Source organism: Hyperolius riggenbachi, chromosome 1 (genome assembly GCF_040937935.1).
Source record: "Hyperolius riggenbachi isolate aHypRig1 chromosome 1, aHypRig1.pri, whole genome shotgun sequence".
Taxonomy (NCBI): Eukaryota; Metazoa; Chordata; class Amphibia; order Anura; family Hyperoliidae; genus Hyperolius; species Hyperolius riggenbachi.
The window spans coordinates 496,495,564-496,510,789 of NC_090646.1; the positions used below are offsets into that span (position 1 = coordinate 496,495,564).

Consider the following 15,226-nt stretch of genomic DNA (forward strand, 5'->3'; position numbering starts at 1 on the left):
GCAGGTTCCATGTTTGTCTGTCTCCTATGAAGCCAAATGTGTCGTCATGTCCTCCCTGCTTCCTGATGATTCGACTCAGAAAGAAGACAACACTACTGTGCAGTGAATAGTAATTAGCCATGTGGCTAGGAACAATAGCGGACTCATGTAGTATACTCTGCCTGGAGATTTTTCAGTGCTGTGAGCTGGACTGCGTTACAAGCTGTTGTAACATGAGCCTGTAACTTCTCACTAGCAGCCGAGGGGAGGACCCAAGGTGGGAAGAAGCAGCCCCAGAATGCTTTGCAGTATGGTATGCAGCCTCTCGGCCTCTTAAGAGCTCGGGAATAACAGCCTTGCTGTTCAGCACACATCAAAAGTAAGAGAGATTTTTAACTTCAGTATTACCTTTTTGGCTTCCTTCTAAACTGTTTAACACAGGAGAATAGAGGTTTAAATTAGCTTTTTCATCCTGACAGTTACTCTTTAACATCCTGTGCTTTAAAATGGGGTTATCTGCCTTATCTGCTGGTGGCAGTCAGGTGACACAGGGAGAGATCAAATTACAACTTGTGATTAGACACAGATGAAGGGGAATTAGACAGGCTAAACTCTCTAAATACATACAGTATGCATTTCTCTATGCTTCCCTTCTGTCCTGTGCAAGAGTTCAGGTCAACTTTTCAGCACTTTGCAATTGGAAAAATACTAAGTATGGGCAGCACGGTGGCGTAGTGGGTAGCTCTCACGCCTTGCAGCGCTGGGTCCCTGGTTCGAATCCCAGCCAGGGCACTATCTGCAAAGAGTTTGTATGTTCTCTCCGTGTCTGCGTGGGTTTCCTCCGGGCACTCCGGCTTCCTCCCACATTCCAAAAACATACGGATAAGTTAATTGGCTCCCCCTAAAAAAAAAATTGGCCCTAGACTACAGTACTTACACTACATAATATAGACATATGGCAATGGTAGGGATTAGATTGTGAGCTCCTTTGAGGGACAGTTAGTGACAAGATATATATATATACACTGTACAGCGCTGCGTAATATGTCGGCGCTATATAAATACTAAATAATAATAATAATAATAATAATAATGTTAAAACATACTGCCAAAGTTATTCTGAGTATTTTCTTACTAGCTATTGACAATACTGAATCAAAACAAAAAAACAGATACTTACAGCACCTTTTGGAGAGGGAAGGCTCTGGGTCCTATAGAGCCTTCCCATTCCCCTCAAGGTCCCCTCGTTCCAGCGCTGTCACCCCCATTTGAATCTGCCTCCACAGGTGGCTACGTACTGTGCAGATGTGAGTGCGCATTTGTGCATGCTTGAGCATGTGCATTACAGAGCCGACCATCGTTGGGACCACTTGGACTCTTGAAGCCTTCCAAAGCCCTCTGTGGCAGTACAGACCAGTATTCAACCCATCAGTTGAATACTGTTAATGGAGGTCTATAGGGCTCAGAGCTTACCTTTCCTTAGGTAAGTATCTTTTTCTTTTCCTCTTTCACGCCAGTATTTTTTTTAAAGAGAACCCGAGGTAGGTTCTAAGAATCCTAATAGCACACAGAGGCTGGGCCTGCATATAATGCCCAGCCTCTTTTGCGATACAGCATCCCTCCAGGCCCCCCCGCGCTCTGCTCTGCCCCCCATAAATCAAACGCCGTGCTGGCGACACGCAGTGTGTCGCCAGCCGGCTGTTTGCATATGCCCATCAATCTGGCCACTCCCCAGCCTCTTCTAGGTCGCCGCTCCCCGCCCGCGTCCCTTCCCTCCTATCAGCGGGCAGATTATTAGTGTCCAAGAGTTAAAATACATGAATTTGTGACCATTTTCTATCTCTCCCTTGTCCTCAGAAGTTGCATTCTGTCAGGAAAACTTTTATAGCTGTAATATGCTTATCGCTGAAGTTTACTACATTCCCCACAAGGTACCGACAAGACAGAAGCTGTCACTTGCATGCCTGCAAATGAAATCTTTCTTTCAGCAAAATAAAAAGAGAAAAACAGCCTTGTTATTATGTTTTGCACTGTACATATACATGATTCTCATCATGTCACATGTCACCTTGGGTACACTGTAAGGGTAATTTTCTAAGAGGGAAGCAAATAAGCATATCGACATGTTTTTGGGATGTGGGAAGAAATTGATAAATAAGTAACCCGCACACCAGGCATAAGTGATGCAAAAATTCTAATTGTGTTTAGCAAAAATGTACAAAAGAGGCTTTCAATTCATCATCATGTACAAGGTTTAAAAAAATGCATATATCACTGATTAACATAGTGAAGGAAATACAGTGTACCTAGAGCATCGACAGGTTCACACAAAGAAATGCAATGAAAAAAGACTGCCAATAACAGAGTTCAAGAGCAGAACAACAATGAGCAATGCAATTAGCTGCAGTCTAACAAGTGATTCACTGTGTACAAGTGAATCACTTGTTAGACTGCAGCTTATTGCATTGCTCATTGATATGTGCATTTTTTTGAAACCTTGTACATAGGATGATGAGATGAAAGCCTCTTTTGTACATTTTTGCTAAATACAATTTGAATTTTTGCATCACTTATGCCTGGTGTGTGGGTTACTTATTTATCAATTGGTATTTAGGACCATGGTCCGTTTTACTGACCCAGCACCCGAGTTTGCTGTTTAGCTCTACGCTTTTGCATGATATTGCATTAGGTGTGCAGACCTTTTTTCTGATACATTGGATGTGGGAAGAAACTCATGCAAGTGCCAAGATGACATACAAACTCCTTGCAGATAGTCAATTCTTGATTTTTGCACGGAAAAGCTTCAACTTGCACCTGATTTTGATATGACTATCCTGGAACTGTACATATTGGGAAATGTAGTCCTGACAGAGATGCAGCCCCAGTCATTTAATTAAGTAGGGAAAAATGTTGGACTTGAGGTAGAAGAGTTTATTTGAGCTCTCATTAGTTGATGATGATGATGATGATGATGATGATGATGTTGATGCTGCAGCAGTCAAATGTGAGTGCTCTCATGTACCCACTGTTGCGTGTTACCATAGTGTCCAGGCCAGTAGTTAAACCTGGGACTCCAGTGCTGGGTATCAGCAGCACTAGCCACTACCCTTCCATGCTTCCCACTCCAATAAAAAAATTGATGAATTGGATGTCTGTAATCTGGTATCTGTATGCGGCCAATGGGTTTTCTAATTGTTTGAGTTTGCTTTCACTCAGGTGTGGGGTGTGGATGTTGGATACTAGGAAAATCAGAAGTACAAACACTAGGAAATAGGCATACCAGCCAGGCAATCGACATTTGCAGCCCCTATGTTTCTTCCAGCACGGTTCTGCATTTTATTATCTGTCAGATGATAAAATCAATGTAAACACATAAACCAATAGTGTCTTGGCATACATTTTGTGAGTTCTAATCATTTCACTGCGTGTATTTGATTATTGTTTTAGTATTAGTGTACAAGCAAAGATGCAGCTAATTTGCTGAGACAAGTATAATGAAAACTCAGTGTGAGCCTTTGGGGATAGAAATATTATAAGAAATGATCCATTCTCTTCTGAAGCAGTGGCCTTCATAAATGTGTCAACAATGTTTTGGCTTTGTTACACTTTTTATAGACTTTGATCATAACTTTTTAATACTTATAAACCCGTAGGAGACAGAATCTTCTAGAAATTTGGTTGGTTGTGCTTAACTCTTAAAAATGTTATTTTCCTAAATACAGACTGGGGTACTATGCCAGCTATCACTGTGTACTTGCCAAAAACACAAGTGATTGCTCACTCTTACCCAGCACTCTGCCATTTAAATTGGTTTGCAGACATTATTGGCAGTTGTCAGCCAGTAAAAAGTGCAAATACTTGCATCTGCGTCTACAGTACCAAATCTAGCAAGAGCTTGAAGAGGAGCATGGGCATGAACTCCAAAAGGGTCCCAGGCAGCGACTTTGCTCTGAAGGAAGATGTAGGAAGCCTCTGGAGGAGGCTCTTAGCTTTTTTTTTTTTATCCCGCCTCTGGTTCTGTTTAATTGGCACTTAATCATGTTATGTGCATTGCACCCTGATACTTTTTTCTGTAAATATACTCAATGTTCCTAGCCACAACTTCTTATTGCCAGTAGAGTGGGAATTCCCTCCCTGGGTGCAGGAAGGATAAATGCTTTGCTGCACGCAGAGCAGGGAATAACTGGACTTGGCTGCAGTGCTGGCCACAAAGATGTAACATTTCAGCAGCAGAGAAGATGTGGATGAGGCCAGCTTATTGTTTATAATGGAAGACTGACTGTTCTCCCCTTCCAGCTCCCCTGAACTACCTGTAGGTGATGATGGGAAAGAGGGAGTTTGGACATTTCACAAACTGTTCAGTCTAACCAAACTAATCTCACATTGACCACACAGGAAGTTGTTTTTGAAAATTCCTCAAGCCAGGTAATAAATTAATAATGCAAAAATGGTTTGTGTGATGCAGAAATTTTAGTGCATTTCAAATCATGATATATCCCACACTATATGCAATGAAAAAGTGTGCCTCATTAGAACTGGAATTGTGGTTATGGGTTGCGGGTCGTGGTAACTGCACATGTGCACCTCCATCTGCACGTTAGTCTCGATCGCTCTCCTAACGGGGGAGTGTTCTGTGCATGTACAATACTCAGAACGCTCCCGAAACAGGTGCGCAGATGGAGCCACGCATGTACACTCGCCACAACTTGCGTTGGGGTCATATAGTTAAAACAGAGATCGGGAGATCGGAGGAGCCTCAGAGGACGCTGAAGGACCTTGCAGACTGCAGGGGGCTGGAAGATGCCCCAGCTAAGCAAAAGGCTATAGATTTAACCACAATTCAGGTTCCCTTTAAATAAAAATGAAAGTGTCCATATTTGGGTATACCATGACCTGGATAAATGAGAAACTACACATAACGTAAGTATTGCCATAGAAAACGGTAGATTAAATCATGGCACGCTCTTGTGAATCAGTGTTTTGCCATAAATCTGTCTGCACGGCCTCACTGTGTCTATTCAAGCACATAATTACAGACAGGTGTATGCTCTGCTGGGTAACAAGCTAAGCTTCTTAGAGCAGAGAATCAATGACAAAGGTCTTTTCCAAAGCCTCAAAAATTTGGCATCACATAATAATGTGCTTTGGGGCAAATTAATACGGTAGTAAGCTGTTGAGTGGTCAAACAGATGAGCAGCAGTTTGTGAACAGTAAGAGTTGGGGACATAGCACTCCTAGTAGGGGACATCTGTCTTGTACAATGGCTTTGTGCTGTCCATGGAGCTATAAATCAAATTGTTTATAAAAAAACAGTAAATGTCAAGAGAAAGTGGAGTTTTTATGTTTATAAGAATTTGTCTCATGTTGGAAGTCTATTATAGAAATGTTTAGTTCTAGTTTGTTGTTGGCAGGTGTAGCATGGGCAGTTTAATATATTGAGAATGTCTGCAAGTAGACTTGACTTACTTAAAGTGGAACTACAGTCTGGCATACACATACAATTAAAAACTGTGCTCCTTGACTTAAACATTGTCGTCTTCCCCTCCCCCAGTCACAACAGCTGGTGTGGAAGCAGTCATCTTGCATAATAATGTAATATGCTGTTTGAACCAGAAAGCATTGGAGTCAGGAAAATAGGATATCGATAATTTGTAACTTGCAACTAGAAGTTCACTGCTATAACTTATTGCTTGCAGCCTGGTTTAACACTGCAATCTGTTCTAGCCTATAATACTCAGCGCACACCGATATGGCTTCCAGGACAAAATTAAACAAAACCCATTAACACTATTTGGAATTCCATGTGAGGCTCTCTACTTTGTGGAGTAACCCACACAGTAACATCCAATTTCAAGATATATTGCCAATACATTTTATTTATGTTGCATAGATCTAATTCGATGCTACCATGGATGTGTATACATTGTTGGTGCACCCTGGATGGGTGCTATTGGTTCCTTGACAAAGGGACATGGTGTTGTCCTAAAACTATGTATTGAAAATTAAGAGAAGGCTGACATCTTTTAAGTTTGTCATTAGAACTTTAAAGGGAAGGTTCAGGGAGGGTGGGGAAAAAATAAAAATCAATTTCCACTTACCTGGGGCTTCCTCCAGCCCGTGGCAGGCAGGAGGTGCCCTCGCCGCCGCTCCGCAGGCTCCCGGTGGTCTCCGGTGGCCGACCCGACCTGGCCAGGCCGGCTGCCAGGTCGGGCTCTTCTGCGCTCCAAGTCCTTGTACTTCTGCGTCCCACGCCGGCGCTCTGACGTCATCGGACGTCCGCCGGGCTGTATTGCGCATGCGCAGAACTACTGCGCATGCGCATGCGCAGTACAGCCCGGCGGACGTCCGATGACGTCAGAGCGCCGGCGTGGGACGCAGAAGTACAAGGACTTGGAGCGCAGAAGAGCCCGACCTGGCAGCCGGCCAGGTCGGGTCGGCCACCGGAGACTACCGGGAGCCTGCGGAGCGGCGGCGAGGGCACCTCCTGCCTGCCACGGGCTGGAGGAAGCCCCAGGTAAGTGGAAATTGATTTTTATTTTTTCCCCACCCTCCCTGAACCTTCCCTTTTAAGGCACTCAAAAAACTTTTTTTCCTTAAAACGTATAATAGTGTGGCTAATCTAAGTCCCAATTTAAGTTGCCCACTTTTTACAATGCTAGTGTTACAGCTCCAGTATATACTGTATTTCTCAAGCTGCATTTAGATGAAATAAGCATAAAATTTCCATCAACTCACAATTATTTGTATCTCATTCATTGTCCCTATCCATCAACAGGATAAATGAAGCAAACATTTTACGGTAATTATTTAATGTTTTTGCTCATAGGCATCATTGCAAACCGCAACCACTCTCTTCTCCACCCCCAAAGTGTACCTTGTACTCACCACTCCTGACAGTAGGCCTGAACGATTTTAGGAAAAAATTGAATTGAGCGATTTCTGACTGAAATTGCGATTTCGATTCACGATTTCCTTCAAATCAAGCTTTGTTCCCCCTCTGCGCCTGTTTCTTACCCTTCTGTCCCCTGTCTCTCTTTGTACCCCCTTTGCCTCTTTATGCCTCCTCTGGGTCTCTCTCTGTGCCCCCTCTGGGTCTCTCTTTGTGCCCCCTCTGTGTCTGTGCTCACTCTGTGTCTCTCTGTGCCTCCTCTGTCCCCCAAGCTGCATCAGTTCTGGACATAACTTCAAGCATGAGTCCAGCGATGTCAGTCTATCCACTTCACCTCCTGCAGGCTCTAATGCACGGAATACTTCCTGTATGTTATGTGACATAGAGGAACCCAGAGTTTTGCCAAGCACAAGAGTCGGCAGAAGGCGGTAGAGGATGGACAGTGTTGGACTCGTGTGGAAGGTATGTCCAACGCTGCAGGCCACATGCGCCGGGAATTTGGGGGATTTTGAAGCCACTTCTTCAAAATTCCACCATTTGGAAATTATGTGATCGCGATAATTGTTGAGATTGTGATCTTGGTGATCGCGATTTCGGTTGAAATTCGATTTATCTTTTAGGCCTAATTGACAGAGCCTTTTTGTATTGTAAAAGGGTCAGGGAATTTCAAGACAAAGCTGTGTGTTTAATGGTGTGATGCACTAGCATGAAATCGCACACAAGTTCCTATTCCTTTATGTGGAAGAAACAACATTTTATCGGCATGATTTATAGTAAAGCTTATTTAAAAAATGCTTCCAGTAGCTTAGGTTTAGCATTTGTAATTTAATGTTATAAATACACATGCACAGAAGTGAAAGCAGAGAAAAATCCGTACAGTGCTATTGTAAATTGGTTCTTTTTATCACCACTGGAAGCTGAGGATCTCTGCAAAGGGCTCTGGTTTGCAGCTTATGCACAAGTGCGTTTGCTATGAGCACAGGCAGGTGGAACTGTGAGGTAAAATGGATTACATTGACCTTCCTGGAGCTTAGTAGATCAGGCTGAGTGTGAGGCAGACAATTTGATCTTCTCTCTTTCATTAATTTACCCAGATTTACCCAGTCAGTAGTGCTGCTATACATATTGCGTGGGAAGCCATGTTTAAATTGATTACCTGTAGATTACTAGTGAAGTGCAACGTAAAATATTTTGGACTTATCATGAGCAGCTATTACAGTGGTGAATATTTGAATGTTGCTTATCGGCCTTACATTTTACAAAGAGCTATCACAACTTAGAGGCCCTGTATTGACATGTAGTAGAATGCAGTTAATTATACAATACAATACAATAATACAATAACATTTCTATAGCGCTTTTCTCCCATAGGACTCAAAGCGCTTAGGCTCTCTCAGATTCAGTAATTAGTAGGATGAAGTATTCACACAACAAAAGTTATATTTCTGCAAATGCCAAACTGAACAGGTGGGTTTTCAGTCTGGATTTAAACACGTCCAGGGATGGAGCTGTCCTGATCTGTTGAGGTAAGGAGTTCCAAAACGTAGGGGCAGCATGACAGAAGGCTCTGGGACCAAAAGTTTCCAAGTGGACTCTGGGTATGACTAGATTATTAGAACCTGTGGATCTGAGAATGCGGGGATTGCTACGCAGCTGCAACATATCTTTCATGTATCCAGGGCCTAAATTATTCAGGGATTTAAATGTCAGTAGGCCGATCTTGAATAGGACCCTCCATTCTATAGGTAGCCAGTGAAGGGAGTGCAGGACTGGCGTTATGTGGCAGTGACGGGGTTGGTTGGTTAGCAGTCTGGCAGCAGTATTCTGTATCAGCTGTAGTCGGTACAAGACCTTTTTTGGAAGGCCAGTGTAGAGAGCATTGCAGTAGTCCAGTCGGGATGTGATGAAGGCGTGGACTAAGGTTGGCAGATCTTCTGGGGGTATGAGGTGCTTGATTTTTGCAATGTTCTTCAGGTGAAAATAGGATGATTTCACCACAGCAGAGATTTGAGTTCTGAACTTTAAATCCCAATCAATTAGAACTCCCAGGCAACGCACATGATCAGAGCTGCGCAGATCCGTGCCTCCTATTCCCAGTGGTGAAGACTGCAAGTTAAGTTGTTTTGTTATCATGCTCTGCCCTCCTATCAGAAGGACTTCAGTTTTGTCTGCATTTAGTTTCAGCCAGTTGTCATTCATCCATTGCTGTAGTTCACGTAAGCAGGCGTTTATAGTTAGAGTTGGGTCTGTCACACCAGGCTTGAAGGAAAGATATAGTTGAGTGTCGTCTGCATAGCAGTGGTATGTCAGGCCATGTTTTTGGATTAGTTTTCCCAGCGGTAACATGTAAATCGTGAAAAGCAGGGGAGAGAGGATTGAGCCCTGGGGCACCCCATACCTAAGTGATACAGGGGTGGACAGTAGGGGCCCCATAGACACTTTATGGGTTCTGCCACTCAAGAAGGATTGGAACCACTGAAGAACTATGCCATCAATGCCGCAGTATTCCTGTAGCCTGTTTATCAAGATGTCATGGTCAACTGTATCAAAGGCTGCAGAAAGGTCTAGCAGTATGAGGATGGAGCACTCTCCTCTGTCTCTTGCCATGAGCAGGTGGTTGCATATTTGGATGAGGGCCGTTTCAGTGCTGTGGTGTTTCCTGAAGCCAGACTGGAATGGGTCATAACTGTTGTTTTGTAGGATTTTGGCTTCTAGCTGGAGGTAAACAGCTTTTTCAATTAGCTTGCCCAGAAAGGGAAGGTAAGAGACAGGTCTGTAGCTGGTCATTGCATCTGGGTCCAGGGAGGGTTTTTTGAGGAGAGGCCTGATGATTGCTTCCTTCAGTAAAGCAGGAAATATCCCTGATTTTAAGGAACCGTTAACAAATTTTAGGAATACCGGTACGAACAGGTCGGGGCAGTTCAACATGAACTGTGTTGGGCCAGGATCTAGGTCACAGGTAGTTAGGCGGACATGAAGGAGGATGCTTGATGTGACTTCTTCATCAATTTCTTTGAAGTTTGACCAAGGTGTTACATTGTCTCTGCTAATGGTCTTCGGCGCTATATTAGGCTCAGATGCTGTAAGTTGGATGTCGGACCTTATAGCGGAGACTTTGTCTGTGAAGAAATGGGCAAATTGGTCACAGAGGTCCTTTGAAGACTCGATGTTAAGTTTTTGACATGCCGGGTTGCAGAGTTTTTCCACTGTGCGGAACAGTTGGGCTGGTTTGTTAACTGCATTTGCAATCTCTTGTGATAGAAAGGATGATTTTTTTCCCGTGATTACCTTTTGGTGGCTCTTCAAGTGGAGGATTAAGGCATGTTTGTCTTCTGGGGACTGAGATTTGCGCCACAGTCTCTCAAGTTTTCGGCCTTGTCTTTTCAGCTCTTTTATAGCGTTATCAAACCACTGTGCATGATGGTGTGGAGTAAGATATTTGGTGCGCAGAGGAGCAATGGTCTCAAAGGTGGAGGACACACATTTGTTGTATTTAAACACCAGAGTATCAGGGTCCAGGCTGGAGTCAGTCAATTCATCAAAGCTAAGGTTATCTCGGATATGTTGAGGTGTTAGCCCTTTTAAGCGGCGATATTTTATTTGATTCTTGACCTGGTGTTTGACAGCTGGTATTGAGAGGGAGAAGTGGATAGTGTGATGGTCTGACCAGGCAACAGGATTAATTTCCACATTGGCTATTGACAGCCCAGTATGGAATATAAGGTCCAGAGTGTGGCCTTTCCTGTGAGTAGCAGAGCTGATTGATTGGAGGAAGCCCAGTTCATGTAAGGCACGAGGTAGCTCTATTCCAAGTTTTGAAGAGGAGTCATCCACCCATGTATTGAAATCTCCAAGAACAATCCATCTGGGGTGTTCCAGTGTTAGGTTGCATAGGAGGTCTACAAGTTCCTTAAAGCGGAATATAACCCTGCATTTCAACTTTGCTCTAAAACATTATTTACAGTTTATTATATGCAACCAGCATTTTTTTTTTTACTAGACCAGCATTGGAAGGGTTACACAGGGCTTTAAAGTCCCTAGAGATTTCTGCAACCGAATCCGAACTTGAGTTAGATACTTTTTGTTTACAAATATGTGTTTATTATGACTCATCTCTCTCACTGAGAAGGAGCTTGGAGGACAGCCAAAGAGATGTATCTATTGATAAACAGTTACACACTAACTAAATAGAATGTAACCATCTGAATGTCTGCACGGAACTTAAAACCTCTGTGTTTAACCCTTCCAATGCTGGTCTAGTAAAAAAAAAATGATTTTTGCATATAATATGCTGTAAATAATGTTTTAGAGCAAAGTTGAAATGCAGGGTTATATTCCGCTTTAAGGAAGTCTGAGTGTTTTTCTGGTGGGCGGTAGATCAGCAATATGTTAATGTTTTTCTCAGCTGAAAGTTGCACCCCCAAGCATTCAAACGAGTTGGTAGGACCTACAGTAAGTGGTCTGATTTTCAAAGCTGATCTAAAGCAAAGTGCAACCCCTCCTCCCCTGCGTTCTTTCCTGTTGCAGTATATCACGGAATAGTTTGTTGGCACGGCAGCCTCCAGGGTGGGGCCAACTGGTTCAGAAAGCCAGGTTTCAGTCAGGCAGGCCAGATCAGAAGACTCTATTAGATCATGTATGATTGCTGTTTTGTTGTTTATCGATCTGACATTACAGAGGACAACCTTGATGGGGCTACCCTGGGAGCTAGGGTCTGAGATTGATGACTCCAAGACAGAACAGTCTCCAGATGTGTGGCTGTCATCTCTGCTGGATTGTGCTGGAGCTATTAGGGTTGTTGGCTGGGTCACAGGTAGTTAGGCGGACATGAAGGATTGCCACTTTTACTGTAATTTTCCTGGTTTTAACTTCAGAAAGGCTTCCTCTATCTATATTTGGCTGTATATTGGTATGTAGCCCCATCCTCCCAGTGATGCTTAGACTAGGCTGTTTAGCTAGCTATGCAGAATTCTCCTCCGAGCATTCTTGGAAACTAGACAATATTTTCACTGGCTGTGGAATTCTCAGAAACAAACATACCACAGCGCTGCACCTGACAGGACTAAAGATGTCTCCACCTGTGATAAATGTCATAATGTAAATCGTGCGAGGAAAGATTTTACAATGGGTAAACGCAGAATAAATAATTTTATAAATGAATGTTGTAAAAAATAAATAAGGAATTTTAATAATGCTGCTGTTTTCACTAAAGTTCCTCTTTAAAGAGACTCCGTAACAAAAATTGCATCCTGTTTTTTATCATCCTACAAGTTCCAAAAGCTATTCTAATGTGTTCTGGCTTACTGCAGCACGTTCTACTATCACCATCTCTGTAATAAATCAACTTATCTCTCTCTTGTCAGACTTGTCAGGCCTGTGTCTGGAAGGCTGCCAAGTTCTTCAGTGTTGTGGTTCTGCTATGAACTCCCCCATCCAGGCCACTCTCTGCACACTGCCTGTGTGATATTTAGATTAGTGCAGCTTCTCTCTGTTCTATTATCTTTTACAAGCTGGATAAATCCTACTCTGAGCTGGCTGGGCTTTCACATACTGAGGAATTACATACAGGCACAGCTGTCTGCACTCTGCAGGAAGAAATAGCCTGACACTTCAGTGGAAGATAGCTGCAGGGGGAAAGAAACACACAAATGATCTCTTGAGATTCAAAAGGAAGGGTGTATACAGCCTGCTTATGTGTGGATGTATTTTCTATGTGTGGACATACTGTACATCAACCTACTTCCTGTTTTGGTGGCCATTTTGTTTGTTTATAAACAAACTTTTTTAAAACTGTTTTTAACCACTTTTAATGCGGCGAGGAGCGGCGAAATTGTGACAGAGGGTAATAGGAGATGTCCCCTAACGCACTGGTATGTTTACTTTTGTGCGATTTTAACAATACAGATTCTCTTTAAGGAGATCCTGTCCCGCTGACTGTGTTGGAATTGAGATTTGTTTACGCTCTTATTTGCCTTACCTCATCTTATGCAAAGCAATTAGGTGCTGCAAAATAATTGTTTAAATTAAGAGAAAGAAAAACTTTTGTCTACAAATAAAGGTTTAAAATATAAGAACTGACTGAATATACCGTCCAGAGTTATATTGCTAAAAGTCTTATTTACAGTATAATTGAATATCTATGTAGTATATACAGACACTTTCTGTTTATAATAGTTCTTACCTCCTTATCTAAAAAGTGAATTCTTATTTATGGTACTTTTTTACAAACAAAAAGTGAAAAGAAACTATATCTCTGTGACTGGTAATTCTCCAAATAACAAGGTGAGTTACGTTGCAGTCAGGGAGTTTACATGATTTTCCAATCTGCTGCACGATGTGGCGATGCCACAAGCAAGATGGCAGCTCTCACATAGGCAAAAAACTCAAAACAAAAACGGAAGTCGTCTGCTACGGAAAGGAAGTAAAAATTTAAACCTGCAAAACATTTATTACTTCAAGATGCAAATTCTCACAATTATGATGTATGTGTAGTGTAGGTTATTAACATTATGCACTTGTGTAGAATTAACACATTTTCTGCTGCCACTTACAGAATATGTCAATAAATTCATAGAACTGACAGGTCCCCAATTGGACTTATAAGCCAATGTCCCCAGCACATTCTAGTGCCAATTTTTGGGGAAAGCCAAAAAACAGACAGTTTGTTCTTGGGTTGTGTAACGAAAAAAGCACCTAATTGACTCTTATACAAACTATATTTAGATAGCGCCCTTTTTGGGGCTAAATTTTTAACCATTTAGTCACCTGTATTTTCATCTGCTTCAAAGCTAGCGATATCCAGTCTGTAAATGAAAATGCCAGGGTCCTCCTGGAAGAGAAAGTTTTAATTACCTGTGATCTTCTCCCCGAAGCCATCCTCGAAGACCCAAATCACCTGACTTCTGATGTAAGGTGTCTTCCCCCCCCCCCCCCCCATTGCAAGCACACACACACCCTTTCCAAAGCAAAACGCCAACCTGTTTACTCTTTCATTACATTTTCATTTACTGGCTAGATATCGGCATTAAGTAATTATAATTTTTAACGTGCACTGTGGATTATAATAATAAAAAGCAGACATGCTCTGTACATTTGTTTTACACAAAATTGACTGAAAGCTTGTGTGTGAGAGAGGGGGGTCACATAAACAAAGTGACCAAGCAAATATATTAAGCTTCAGAGTGTCAGCTGATCAATAATTAAATATAATGCATTATTGATTTAGACCCCAGTAGATGCCTAAACCCCCATGGCTGCCTGTTTATAAACCCTTCCTCATAATAGCAGCCTCTTTACATCAGCACTGGTCTGTTAGTTTTCTGCTGCTCTGACAATCTCCCAGTACCTCTCCCTCCTTACAATTTTTCACTGCCGCCTATAACTATGTGGGATAGCTACTGAGCTGCCCGTTACTTTTTCCTGTCTATACCCAGGAAACAGATGGAGGCTCTCAGAGGAAGAGATGCTCACAGAAATGATCAGACTTTACATTGGTGCCACTTAAAGGCAGTCCATGGATAACAAATTACATAGGAACTGTGGGCTCATTCTTAAAGAGGAACTCCAGGAAAATAATGTAATAAAAAAGTGCTTCATTTTTACAATAATTATGTATAAATGATTTAGTCAGTGTTTGCCCATTGTAAAATCTTTTAAATCCCTGATTTACATTCTGACATTTATCACATGGTGACATTTTTACTGCTGGCAGGTGATTTAGCTGCTGCTTGCTTTTTTGGCAGTTGGAAACAGCTGTAAACAGCTATTTCCCACAATGCAACAAGGTTCACAGACAGGAAACTGCCAGGACCATGGTGCTCAGAGTTTCTTGTGGGAGGGGTTTTACCACAATATCAGCCATACAGAGCCCCCTGATGATATGTTTGTGAAAAGGAATAGATTTCTCATGTAAAAGGAGATATTAGCTACTGATTGGGATGAAGTTCAATTCTTGGTCACGGTTTCTCTTTAAAGAGAATCTGTATTGTTAAAATCACACAAAAGTAAACATACCAGTGTGTTAGGGGACATCTCCTATTACCCTATGTCACAATTTCGCCGCTCCCCGCCGCATTAAAAGTAGTCAGAAACAGTTTTAAAAAGTTTGTTTGTAAACAAACAAAATGGCCACCAAAACAGGAAGTAAGTTGATGTACAGTATGTCCACACATAGAAAATACATCCACACACAATCAGGCTGTATACAGCCTTCCTTTTGAATCTCAAGAGATCATTTGTGTGTTTCTTTCCCCCTGCAGCTCACTGAAGAGTTACAAGCTGATTGTTTGTTTACTCTTGCAGACAGCTCTGCCCAGTTGTCTGTAATTCTGCAGTATGTGACACATCAGTATGTGAACA

General features: G+C 42.3%; 1 protein-coding gene across 1 annotated transcript in view; it reads left to right on the forward strand.

The window, feature by feature from the left end:
• Positions 1–15,226, forward strand: part of TANGO2 (transport and golgi organization 2 homolog) — a 131,311-nt gene that overhangs the window by 24,562 nt on the left and 91,523 nt on the right. The window lies entirely within an intron of this gene.